The 12,872-nt window shown below is 42.7% G+C and overlaps 1 long non-coding RNA gene across 3 annotated transcripts in view; it reads left to right on the forward strand.

Moving 5' to 3' along the window:
- The first annotated feature begins 1,103 nt into the window (after positions 1-1,103).
- Positions 1,104-12,872, forward strand: part of LOC125150077 (uncharacterized) — a 35,786-nt gene continuing 24,017 nt past the window's right edge. For all 3 annotated transcript variants that reach the window (XR_007146162.1, XR_007146161.1, XR_007146160.1), the window contains exons 1-4: positions 1,104-1,503; positions 11,198-11,354; positions 12,216-12,397; positions 12,494-12,672. This is a non-coding gene — a long non-coding RNA (uncharacterized LOC125150077). The remainder of the gene's footprint in view (positions 1,504-11,197; positions 11,355-12,215; positions 12,398-12,493; positions 12,673-12,872) is intronic.

Raw genomic sequence — 12,872 nt, forward strand, 5'->3', positions numbered from 1 at the left:
TGTATGTCAAGGATAGTTTAGCAATAGATCATACTACAGTAAGCTATCTTTGGGACCCACTACCCCATACCACATACTAAGATAGATTCTTGGAGGAATAAACATTAAAATGTCATTAAAACTAATACACCTCAGAAGACAATGGAAAATCTGCATGTTGTCTAGGATTTGAAGACAATTTTTTAAGGGAAGGCAAAAAAGCCAGAGATTATTTCTTCAAAAAGAGTCCTTTGGCTACACAGAAATGAAGTATTTTATAGAAAAAAATTAAAGAAAGCAAAACAGTTATGCATTGAAGAGATGCGTAAAACACACTTGATAACGCACATAAACAATTCTTGGTAAATGTACTAATAAATCAGGATTTAAAAGGACCTTTATTAACTTCGTAACGACCACCCACTGAAATCCACATCACGCAGGACAATGGTAGACACTTTAGAACTGTTGCTGAATAACTAAACATGCCAGTATTGGTGCTGTCCCACAACTTAGTATGGAAACCCTGGCTCGTATTATGGCATGACTTGAAAAATAAAAAATCGAAATAAAAATACAGCTGTATATAGAGGAATTTACTACATAACAAGAGGGGAATTTCGAATCAGTAGGTCAAGGATAGTTTATCAATAGATCATACTACAGTTGGCTGTATTTCTCAAGAGAAGGGAGAAATGGATCCACTATCCCACACTACTATCCTACGAAAATACATTCATAAAATATCACCGAACGTAAAACATTTTGAAGAAAATTATAAAATCTGTAAGTAATCTAGAGTTTGAAGAGAATTTTTAAGGCAAGGCGGGAAACCCAGAAATCACTTGTTAAAAAAGCGTCCTCTGGGACGACTCCTCCGCCCCCACCCCCAGCCTTGCCTTTCTGGCTTCTAAACACAGAACGGGCCTGGCTCCAGCCCCATTCGACTCCCTCGGGCCAGAACCCGCCCTCTGCCTTCGTGCTGGGCCAACTCCTGGGCCCTCAGCACCCACGGGTGACGACACTACCGCTTCCGGCCTTCAAAGCGTCGGGCGTGGCCGCAGCCCAAGCCCTGGAGCCCCGCCCCTTGCGGCGAGAGGCAGGAAGCGGAAGTGGCGTCACCGGCCCGCGGCGGTCTTTGTCCCGTGGCCTAGCGGCTTTCCGAGCCTCTCCTCTTGGTCGTCTTGCGGTGCTTGGTGTCGTCGGTGAGGCCGCGTGCCAGGAAGGTTCGGACGCAAGGAGGGCGTTAAAGGACAGGTGTGGCCCGGCCTCCGAGGGGCCTCCTTAAAGAGGCCGGGTCCCCTCCGCTCGCCCCCTTCGCGGCCGCTGGCGCCCGCGTTGGGCCGGCCGAGAGGAGCGGTGAGGGCGCACCTGCGAAGTGTTTTCGGCCACGGTGCCTCCTTGTTCAAACTCCTCCTAAGTAACCGTTGTGACTCTTCTCCAGGAGGATGAGAATTTCCGCTGGGCAAGTCAGGTTGGCCCGGCCCTGCGGTGGTCACCGCCCTGTCGCTCCTGGCTGTCCCGGTGAGCCCTGGGGAAGCGTTGGTTCAAAGGGCCCTTCCTCTAGAATGCAGAAAGACGTTTCTTGCGAGCATTTGGAATGTGTTTGCCGGTTCTTGTTGAGCGTCCCCTACAGGTAGAAAGAAAAGAGACTTGTTAGGTTCGAGGGTGTGCATATTTCTCTAGATAAATACGAACATGTGTAAGCCACAAGTCATCCTTCCAGGTGAAAGTAAGAATGCTCAGCTGTCTTGTCCTCTGATCGTCCGGGGGCCCTGCCTCCCCCACAAACTATCAGAAGAAGGGCCTCCAGGAGAAAAAGACGTTATGGGCTTTATAACGCTGGTTCCAGAATGACCGAGTTTACCCTTAACAAGATGTGTGGACTAAGTGTGGTCTTTGCCCTCAGTTTTTGTGCTGTAAAATCTGAAGCTTTCAACAGAATTTGATCATCCAGCACAGTGAATGTTGGTTATAGTAGTTTCACCCATTTTGACCATTTTGCATGTTTGCTCTCTGCATAACAATACATTTTACGGGAACTGTTTGAGAGTGTAAGTTGAAAATGAAATGCATACATGATACTTGACTTTTAAATACTTGGTAATGGGGCGCCTGGGTGGCGCAGTCGGTTAAGCGTCCGACTTCAGCCAGGTCACGATCTCGCGCTCTGTGAGTTAAAGCCCCGCGTCAGGCTCTGGGCTGATGGCTCAGAGCCTGGAGCCTGTTTCCGATTCTGTGTCTCCCTCTCTCTCTCTGCCCCTCCCCCGTTCATGCTCTGTCTCTCTCTATCCCAAAAATAAATAAACGTTGAAAAAAAAAATTAAATACTTGGTAATGTATCTTGTAAAAGACGTTATCCTGCTAAAACCACAGTTCTTTCTTTGACCCAGGAAGATTGAAAATGAAAATGCCTCTTAAATCTGCTCCGTGTAAAAGCTGAACTTCCCCACATTATTCTAACATAAGTTTTTGGTGATTTTTGGATCTAAGACCCAGTCAGTTTATATATGATGATTATTTCAGTCATTTAGTCTTTATTTTTTTTAAGTGTGTTTATTTTGAGAGAGAACAAGTAGGGTAGGGGCAGAGAGAGTGGGGGACAGAGGATCCTAAGTGGGCTCCGTGCCGATTGTAGAAAGCCCAGTGTGGGGCGTGAACTCACAAACCGTGAGATCATGACCTGAGCCAAAGTTGGAGAGGCTTAACCGACTGAGCCACCCAGGCCCCCCTTTTAATCTTTTTTAACCTACTGTATTCCTTTTTGCTTGTGCATTACGTTGGCTTTTTATGAGTCTTATGTGTTCTTTTAGAAAGTCACACATTTTGAAAATTCTGATTTTTTTTTTCACAATATTTTTAGATGTTTCCTCCATTTCTTGTATTTTCTGTCAACTTGTAATTGGGTCCAGAACAGAGGGTGGCAAACTTTTTGTCTGGAAAGGTCCAGAAAGTAATTACTTGATGGTCTGCAGGCCATAAGGTATCAGAATTACTCAGCTCTGCCTTTGTAGTTTTCAGGCAGTAATAGATCTGAGTCAACAAATGGGGATAGGTGTTCCAAGAAAACTATTTAGCAATCAGCCTTGTGACCAACGTGTGCCAGTTCCTGATGTAGAGGCTTCAAACATCGTTTCCAAATATCCTATAGGTGATGTGTACATTAAATTGCATTCCATCAGGAAGACTTGAATTTATACCATTCCTCAGATGCCCAGTTTGATTGCCTGCTTAAGTTAGTGATCACCAGAGCTGTTTTCAAGATAGACTTTTCCTTTGGAATAACAAAAGTCACATATGGGGTGACTTTTTTTTTTCTTGAGAGAATGCACAAGCACGCCCACTTGGGGGAGGGGCAGAGGAAGAGAGAATCTTTTAAAAAAAAATTTTTTTTTTAGTGTCTATTTATTTTTGAGTGAGAGAGACAGAGTGTGAGGGGGGAGGGGTAGAGAGAGAGGGAGACAGAATCTGAAGTAGGTTTCAGGCTCTGAGCTGTCAGCACAAGAGCCCAATGCGGGGCTTGAAATAGTAGACCGCAGACTGTGAGATCATGACCTGAGCTGAAGATGGATGACCAACTGACTGAGCCACCCAGGCAGAGAGGGAGAGAATCTTAATCAGGCTCCATGCCCAGGCTGGATCACACTCTTTCTAAAATAATACAATATAATATATATTATATGTGTAATATTACATAATCATACTCTAAAGTTAAATAATATTTATTATTACACTTAATGTATATATGCTTTAAAAAAGATGTTTAACCAACTGAGCCAACCAGGCGTCCTGGGTTTATTTTGATACTCATAAGTTTCTGAGTATTTTTGAGTATTCTTTCTAAGTACTTTTTTTTTTTTTTTTTTTTTTTTTTGAGAGAGAGAGGGCACATGGTGGCGTGGGGGGAGAGGGAGACAAAGAATCTTCAGTAGGCTCCATACTCATCACAGAGCCTGACACAGGGCTCCGTCCCATGACCCAGAGATCCTAACCTGAGCCAAAATCAAGAGTCAGATGCTCAAAGGATGAGTCATCCAGACACTCACTAACAATTGCTTTAGGTCTGTTAATACACGTGTAAGTAAATTTTTGTGTATAGTGTTTCACATTTGTGGGGGTGTGTTTCAAGGTAAGGGTAAGCTGTTCAGGTTGGTTTTCTTGGTCAAAGGACAAGTATACAGGGCCCCCTGGATGGTTCAGTTGGTTCAGCAGCCACCTCCTGTTATCAACTCAGGTCTTGATTTCAGGATCATGAATTTAAGCCCCATGTTGGGCTCCATGCTGGGCCCAGAGCCTACTTAAAAAAAGGAAAAAGGACAAATGTACATACTTTTAGATGGATACTATAAATTCTGTTAGAAAATTATTGTGGCATGTGTCAGTTTGTGAATCACCTTTTTAAAACTTCTAAAAATTAAGGAGAAACATAAGGAAGAAATTTTATTTATATTGTCTGGGCACTTGTTTCAAAAAGAATATTGTGTCCGTTTTTATCTGAGTACTCAAATGCCTTTGCAGAAGTACAATGTTTTGCTTTATGTTATAGTGTGTGCAAACATTTTATGTGAGACTTAAGTGGTTTTTATGGTGTAACTCTATTTTTGTCTTCCTTTTCTTTGTACTGTACTGTAACATTTTTGGTAGTTACAGAAATTGTCTCACATCCCACAAGGGGTCATTGAGTTCCTTTAATAAATTAGACTGTGTTCTTGGGACAGGGAAGTAATGGCCATCAAAACATAGTACTGCCACCATATGGCTTCTAGTCTATCTGAGAGTACAGACTTCAAGTGAATACTGGCAAGTTTGTGACAGGAACGTACGAATGGCACAATATGAGGTGGTAATACCTATTGGGAGGGATTGATACAGATTATATATGTGTGTGTGGATATATTTATATATTTTTTAATGTTTATTTTTGAGAAAGAAACCACAAGTGGGGGCAGGGGCAGAGAGAGAAGGGGACAGAGGATCTGAAGCAGTCTCTGCACCGACAGCAGTGAGCCCCAAACTCATGAACCTTGGGATCATGACCTGAGCCAAAGTTGGACGCTTAACTGACTGAGCCACCGAGGCATCCTGGGAGGGACTGATATTTAACTTCTGAAGGGAAGCAGAGCAGGATTTACCTAGGCAGATTTTGAATGGGGGTGAGGATTTGTAGAGTGGGTAGGAAGGATGTCAGGTGAAGGGAACTTCATGAGCAAAATAGAGCTTAGTGTATTTCTTGAACTGATGGAAGAGTGTTGGGAGGAGGTGAACAGACAGCGAGTGGTGAGAGATGGAGTAGAGGACAAGGGCAGGACCAGGGGAAAGAGTAAGGCAGTCTAGCCAGTATTCTAAGGCCATTGACACTTCTGAAGTGCCTAAGCAGGGGAATGATTTGAATCCATTTACAACATAGATAGAATTCACTAACTCCCACTTTGGGAATGGATAAGAGTGAGGGTATGGAGTCAGGATAGAATTTTAGGATGCATAAGTTTTATCTTTATTTATTATTAAAGAAATACTTTTTTTAATGTTTATTTTAAGACGGAGGGAGGAGCAGAGAGATCTAGTTTAAAGGGTTCAAGGGGCACCTGAGTGGTTCAGTCGGTTGAGCATCTGACTTCGGTTCAGGACACGATCTTGCAGTTGACGAGTTTGAGCCCCACGTCGCGCTGTGTGCTGACAGCTCAGAGCCTGGAGCCCGCTTCGATTCTGTGTCTCCCTCTCTCTCTGCCCCTCCCCCGCTCATGCTCTGTCTCTCTCTGTCTCAAAAATAAATACACATTAGAAAAAAATTTAAAGATTGTTATTGATTCTTCTCGAAATGTTTGTTAGAATTCACCAGGGAGCCAGTTGATCCTGCTCTTCTGATTTTTGGGAGTTTTTTAAATTACTTGTTGATGCAAAAATGAACAAAGCTTCTAGAATTTCTAAATTAAAAAAAAATTTTTTTTTAATTTTTTTTTCAACGTTTATTTATTTTTGGGACAGAGAGAGACAGAGCATGAACGGGGGAGGGGCAGAGAGAGAGGGAGACACAGAATCGGAAACAGGTTCCAGGCTCTGAGCCATCAGCCCAGAGCCTGATGCGGGGCTCGAACTCACAGACCGCAAGATCGTGACCTTGCTGAAGTCGGACGCTTAACCGACTGCGCCACCCAGGCGCCCCAAAAAATTTTTGTTAAAAAAGGAAGAGAGTTTTATTCCCGATGCCTGGGATACACAGTCTTCACCAAAGCATGGTAGCTCCAGTAAAGGAACATTTAGTGTAGGGTTGTATAAATCTTTTACATAAAAGGTTGCAAATTATTAGACAAAGGACATTTCAGAAAGCTGCAGACCTTACTGTAAGACTCTAGTATACGCAGGGCCATCTGACTTTAATCTTATAGGAACCAGGGAACTTTCTTCTTTTTTCTTATCTTTCGTGTTTGGAATGTTTGGTTTTCTTTCTTTCTTTTTTTTTTCAATTTACATCCAAGTAGTTAGCATATGGTGCATTAATGATTTCACAAGTAGATTCCTTAATGCCCCTTACCCATTTAGCCCATGCCCCCTCCCACAACCCCTCCAGCAACCTTCTGTTCTCCATATTTAAGAGTCTCTTATGTTTTGTTCCCGTCCCTGTTTTTATATTATTTTTGTTTCCCTTCCTTTAGGTTCATCTGTTCTGTGTCCTAAAGTCCTCATATGAGTGAGGTCATATGATATTTGTCTTTCTCTGACTGACTAATTTCTCTTAGCATAATCCCCTCCAGTTCCGTCCACATAGTTGCAAATGGCAAGATTTCATTCTTTTTGATTGCCAAGTAATACTCCATTGTGTATATGTACCACATCTTCTTTATCCATTCATCCATTGATGGACATTTGGGCTCTTTCCATACTTTGGCTATTGTTGATAGTGCTGCTATAAACATGGGGGTGCATGTGCCCCTTCGAAACAGCACACCTGTATCCCTTGGATAAATGCCTAGTAGTGCAATTGGTGGGTCATAGGGTAGTTCTATTTTTAGTTTTTTGAGGAATCTCCACACTGTTTTCCAGAGTGGTTGCACCAGTTTGCATTCCCACCAGCAGTGCAAAAGAGATCCTTTCTCTTTGCATCCTCACCAACATCTGTTGTTGCCTGAGTTGTTAATGTTAGCCATTCTGATGGGTGTGAGGTGGTATCTCATTGTGGTTTTGATCTGTATTTCCCTGATGATGAGTGATGTTGAGCATTTTTTCAACCAATGTGTCGGCCATCTGGATGTCTTCTTTGGAGAAGTGTCTCTTCATGTCTTTCGCCCATTTCTTCACTGGATTATTTGCTTTTTGGGTGTTGAATTTGAGAAGTTCTTTATGGATTTTGGATACTGACCCTTTATCTGATATATCATTTGCAAATATCTTCTCCCATTCTGTTGGTTGCCTTTTAGTTTTGCTGATGTTTCCTTCACTGTGCAGAAGCTTTTGATTTTGATGAGGTCCCAGTAGTTCATTTTTGCTTTTGTTGCCCTTGCCTCCAGAGACGTGTTGACTAAGAAGTTGCTGTGGCCAAGATCAAAGAGGTTTTTGCCTGCTTTCTCCTTGAGGATTTGGGTGCATCAACTTTTAAGGGCAGTAGGTACATACCAGTAATCCGAATGCTTTGGCATACTAAGATCTTTCATTATGTGTCATTTCCATTTGATGATAGAATGCTACTGCCTGTGCCCAGTCTCATAAGATAGGCACGTCAGACAATACCCAGTTCGTGACGGGACACTAAATCCACTTGGTCACTTGATGTCTCATGGTTACTTATTTAGTCTCTACCATGTATTTATTAGTGGTAAGCCATAAGTTGTTCCTGAAAAGAGTAGGTATATGTAGAAGAGGTCATAGATTTGCTCCAACCTACAAGACTATGCCACGAATCTCCTTCTCGTGGTTGCCAGAGACTACCAACAACTTCCTGTTTACTGTGGACAAGTCAAGTGCCTTGGGAAATGATGGCTCACAGGGATTAAGTGCTTGAGAAGTTTGTACTGCTGCCAGAACTTGCTGCAGAATGCTCTCACTCTGGTCACACTTAAATCTGGAGGTCTTATAGGTGACTCTGTAGATGTATTAAAGTACATTCAAATGTGGTATATGTTACCTCTAATCAAGAAGTTCTGTCAGGGGCACCTGGGTGGCTCAGTCGGTTAAGCATCTGATTTCGGCTCAGATTATGATCTCAGTTTATGCATTCGAGCCCTGCCTTGGGCTCCACACTGACAGTGTGGAGCCTGCTTGAGATTCTCTCTCTCTCTCCCTCTCTCTACCCCTCCCCAACTCATGCTTTCTCTGTCTCTCAAAATAAATAAAAATAAGTTCTCTGTCAAATGGTATGCCTTTTGGTGGGGGGAGCAGAAGGCATTACGTACAGTAACTTGGACCAATTCCTCGTGGGGCCGTCTTGACATACCTGCCCCTGAACTTGGTTGAGTTGGTATACCACTCCTTTGTGCATGTTTTATAAAGATGTGTAAAGTATCTGCTACTTTCATTGGGTCCAATCCCCGTAATGTCCACATGGTGGACCATGTGTCGTGTTGTGGAAAGTCAAGACCTTTGAGGACTGTGTTTTGGCAGGGTACAGGAGAATGGACACAGCCCTGGGCCAGTGCTGTGGAGGTACACTCTCGGTCTTGCCAGGTAAAAACCAGATGCTTCCAGTTATTTTATGAAATTTGTCTGGAGAAAAGGGCGTTACCTACATCAGTAGCTGCATTCCAGATGCGAGAGTTGGTGCTCGTTTGTTCCAGTAATGATACTATATTTAGAATCAGCATTACTAATCTTGTTTCCTAATACCTTTGAGGAAAGGGTGGCTTCTGAGCCTTCAGCATAGATTGACGAAGGAGGTCTGTGCAGGCCACACGTGATATATGCAGGTAACATTGCTGTTTCTAGGATTGGCTCCTTCATGTTACGCCAGGGAAACTTTGCCTTATCGTCATCATTAACCATAGGTCAGCACGGAGTCCAAATTTCAACCATCCTACCAAAATAAGCTGTTAGAGCCATCCCCAAATTCATGAGCTAATATGTCAAATCCAAATTTTCTAGTATGTACACCCATGTCTTTGAAACAGCTCTGTCTTACATGATACTCTATCCTCCTTGGTCTAACACCCTAAAATCCATTTTCACACATGTTCCTCAAGATTTTTATGATGGATGTGAGTGGAGTTGGAGTTATTTTTGCAGCTATTGTCTTCTACCTTATAGTTTATACCTGTCCCATGGGATTTTGTATTAATTGTGAATCTAGAGACATAGCAAGTGGTTGTGGTGGATCTTATGAACAAGCATTTCCTTGCCGAGTATCTGCACCAAGTGAGATTATCAAAGCTTTTGTCAAGTAGAAGAAGGCTAGTCTCCTCAGAAACTAAGGGACAAGCTACCTTCCTGACAAGAGAGGTTCAGTGTCTTGTGGCTTCCTAGTCATGCGTTTGATCCGGGTCCAAGTAGGTGTCCCCATTTCAAAGTTCACATGTCATTTTTTTTCCTGACTAATACCTTCATTCTCACATCAAAAACTAGGTGAGACTGACCTTAGCTGCTATTGTACAAATACATTTGATAAATAATACAAAACATGGGTTCTCTGAAAAGATTCATAAAACAGACACGTGTTAGGCACAGTGTGATTTGGAATTGCTCCCCTGCCAAGGCAAGAAGGAGGGAACAGACCTGATGGACTTGAGTGCTTCCCACCAAGACACTGTCGAGAGTACACAGTATTTGAAATGTATTCTGAGGGGTTTTTGGTCAAAACCTTGGCATTCTTCTTCTTACCTTTTTGTATCAAAGGTAGACCAACCGATGGTTCTCTTTTCTGTCTTTACCCAGAAACCAACAATGTAGTGTATGTGTGTGTGTTATAACCCTTTTTTCTTGCATGCTTGATTGATTTCCCATATCACTTATGAGGTGATATATCAATTATTAGTCTTTTCCCAAGGGAGTGTTGGATCTTTAAGGTCTAGTATACTTTCTGTGTACGGTGCTCATTTGTGCTCATTGCCGGGTACTGGGATGTGATTTCTTATTCATAGAAAGAATAAAGGAATAAGTTCTGAGAGATGAGAGCTTAAAAGGAAGCCCAGAGCTTCAATGTTCTGCAGCATCCATTAAGAAAAAAGTTTAAGTGTGTCAACCAAATAAAATATTTCATTTTTTATTTTTTCATATGCCTAACAACAGTCTAGACCAGGGCTAATGCAAGTGTAATGTGTAGATCATATATAATTAAAATGTTTTCAGTGCCCACAATAAACAAAGTGAAAGAAGTGTCATTATTTTTTTTTAACGTTTGTTTATTTTTGAGAGAGAGAGCGACAGAGCACAAGTTGGGGAGGAGCAGAGAGAGAGAGGGAGACACAGAATCTGAAGCAGGCTCCAGGCTTTGAGCTGTCAGCACAGAGCCCGACGTGGGGCTCGAACCCACAAACTGTGAGATCGTGACCTGAGCCGAAGTCGGTTGCTTAACCGACTGAGCCACCCAGGCACCCCAAAAGTGTCATTATTTCTAAGAATATATGTTATTTTACCAGATATATTCTTTTTTTTTTTTTAAGTTGTATTTATTTTGAGAGACAGTGCAAGCAGGGGAGGGACAGAGCAGAGGGGAAGGGGGACAGAGGATCCAAAGCAGGCTGTGTGCTGACAGCAGAGAGCCTAATACAGGGCTCAAACTCAAAAACCATGAGATCGTGACCTGAGCTGTAGTCTGATGCTTAACCAACTGAGCTACCCAGGTGTCCGTTTACCAGATATATCCTAAATATCATTTAAGCATGTAACCAATATTTAGAATTTGAGGTATTTGACATTCTTTACTTTGAATTCAGTCTTCAAAATTCATTGGACACTAAATTTGGTCAGATATACTTCTCTTTATTTCTTACAAAATTTACCACTGAAAGACAATTAAAAATCCAAGTTATCTCAGGGTTGCCTGGGTGGCTCAGTTGGTTAAACGTCTGACTCCATTTCCACTCAGGTCAGGATCTCACAGTTTGTGAGATCGAGCCCTGCGTCGAGCTCTGAGCTGACAGCCAAGAGCCTGCTTCGTACTCTCTCGCTCCCTCTCTCTCTGCCCCTCCCCTGCTCACACTTGCTCTCTCTTTCTCTTTCTCTCAGTTGATGTTACTGATACTGCTATAGGGCATACCATTTTTAGTGTGTTTCTCATATATCATCTACACAGAGCCAACGTATGACGACTGATGACTGATAACATTTACTGATTAATGGTAAATACAAAACACGACTCCAGATTACCCGGTGTCCATGGGGATGGCTGTCTGTACTTGTATTCATAAGATACGCTGAAATGGTCTTGGTGTCAGAGAAAGGAATGTCGGGTAAGTTATTCCATTACCCTTACAGGATGGCAGCCATTGATTTGTTCTCTGATAAGTCCTGTTGATACCCCTTGTTTTTAATAGACTCAGCTTTAGATCACCCTCGCACAGTGGTCTGGGCCTGAGCAGTTATGCTGCTGGCCCTTTAAGGAGGAGTCAAAATGGGCCAACGACTGTGTTTTCTAAGTCGTCTTACTGATATGTGTACATTGGGAAGAGGTACTACATAACTTTTTTGTTAATTATATTGCTTTGGGCAGAAAATGAGTCCCATTTCTCGGGGCTTAAATTTCCTTCCCTGTCAAATTGACTTACTCTTTTCCTCACGGACAGCATGGATCACTATCCCCTTTTCAGTTCTAGGTGAGATGAGACCACGCTGGCATCCTATAGCAGTAGTCTGTGTTTGCGGGAGATTTCTTGAGAGTTTTGGGAATTTCACACTAGAATAGAAAGACTTCTAGGCAGGTGAATGCGAGAATTATGGTCCTCTCTGGGTATACGTGGCTTCTTTGTTTTCTTCTATGTTTTCTTTCTGCCTTCCTGAGGAAAAGATAAAAGTAGGAAGGATAGTGGCTGACTGGCTGAGAGATTGTTCTTGGCTAGGCAAAAAGTATGTCCTTGTACAAAAGGACATATCTGTATTCACCAGATGGACACATTTCCTCCCAGGTGGACCGATCTCCAGAGCTTCTTAAAGTCACTCAAAGACTGCGTGTCTATTGAATTTCCCCACAGAATAGAACCTTTCATATTGGTGGTAAGGGAATACTCTGAAAATAATTTGAGCGTTTCAGTAAGTACTAACTAAACGTGACTCTCATGATGGTGACCTGTTTTATCTATTGTGTGCCCTCACAGATGATATGGAAGATGGAGGTGTGCTTTTCTCAAAGAATTGATCCATTCACGACCATTTATCAGGTGTCTACAGTGTGTTCGGGCATGTGCTGCATTAGAGGGAAATAAGAAAAGAGCTCCGAGTCCAGGTGTGGTGAGACAAGGTCATGTTTAAGAGTTTCCATTGAAGCCATGTGACTGGAGTGAGTATAGGTATTTAAAATATTTAGAACCATTGACCCTGGGAGTATGAGAGACCTTGAAACTCTGTATTACTGTTTCTCTCATCCTTGTTCCAGTGAACATTGATGATGTTCCTTGATCCAGGCCATTACATGTGTGGTGATTTAGGATTCAGTGACCTTTGGTGACGTGCCTGTGGACTTCACCTTGGAGGAATGGACTTTTCTGGACCCCTCTTAGAGAACCTTATGCAGAGATGCAGTACTGGATGGAGAACTCCCAGAACCTGAGTACGGTGGGTGAGGCTGCCATTATTCCTATAGCCTGCTGTTGAACAGATACATATTATTTCCTCATTGTGTTGCAGGATGGGTGATGTCAGATCTGAACACAAGTGACACACAGTTGCTTCACTGATGTGTTCTGATCCAGTGTGAGTGCTGTCAAAATGTGGTCTTTGGACAGACAGCATCGCCGTCTCTGTTAGAAATGGAC

Source organism: Prionailurus viverrinus, chromosome A2 (genome assembly GCF_022837055.1).
Source record: "Prionailurus viverrinus isolate Anna chromosome A2, UM_Priviv_1.0, whole genome shotgun sequence".
NCBI lineage: Eukaryota > Metazoa > Chordata > Mammalia > Carnivora > Felidae > Prionailurus > Prionailurus viverrinus.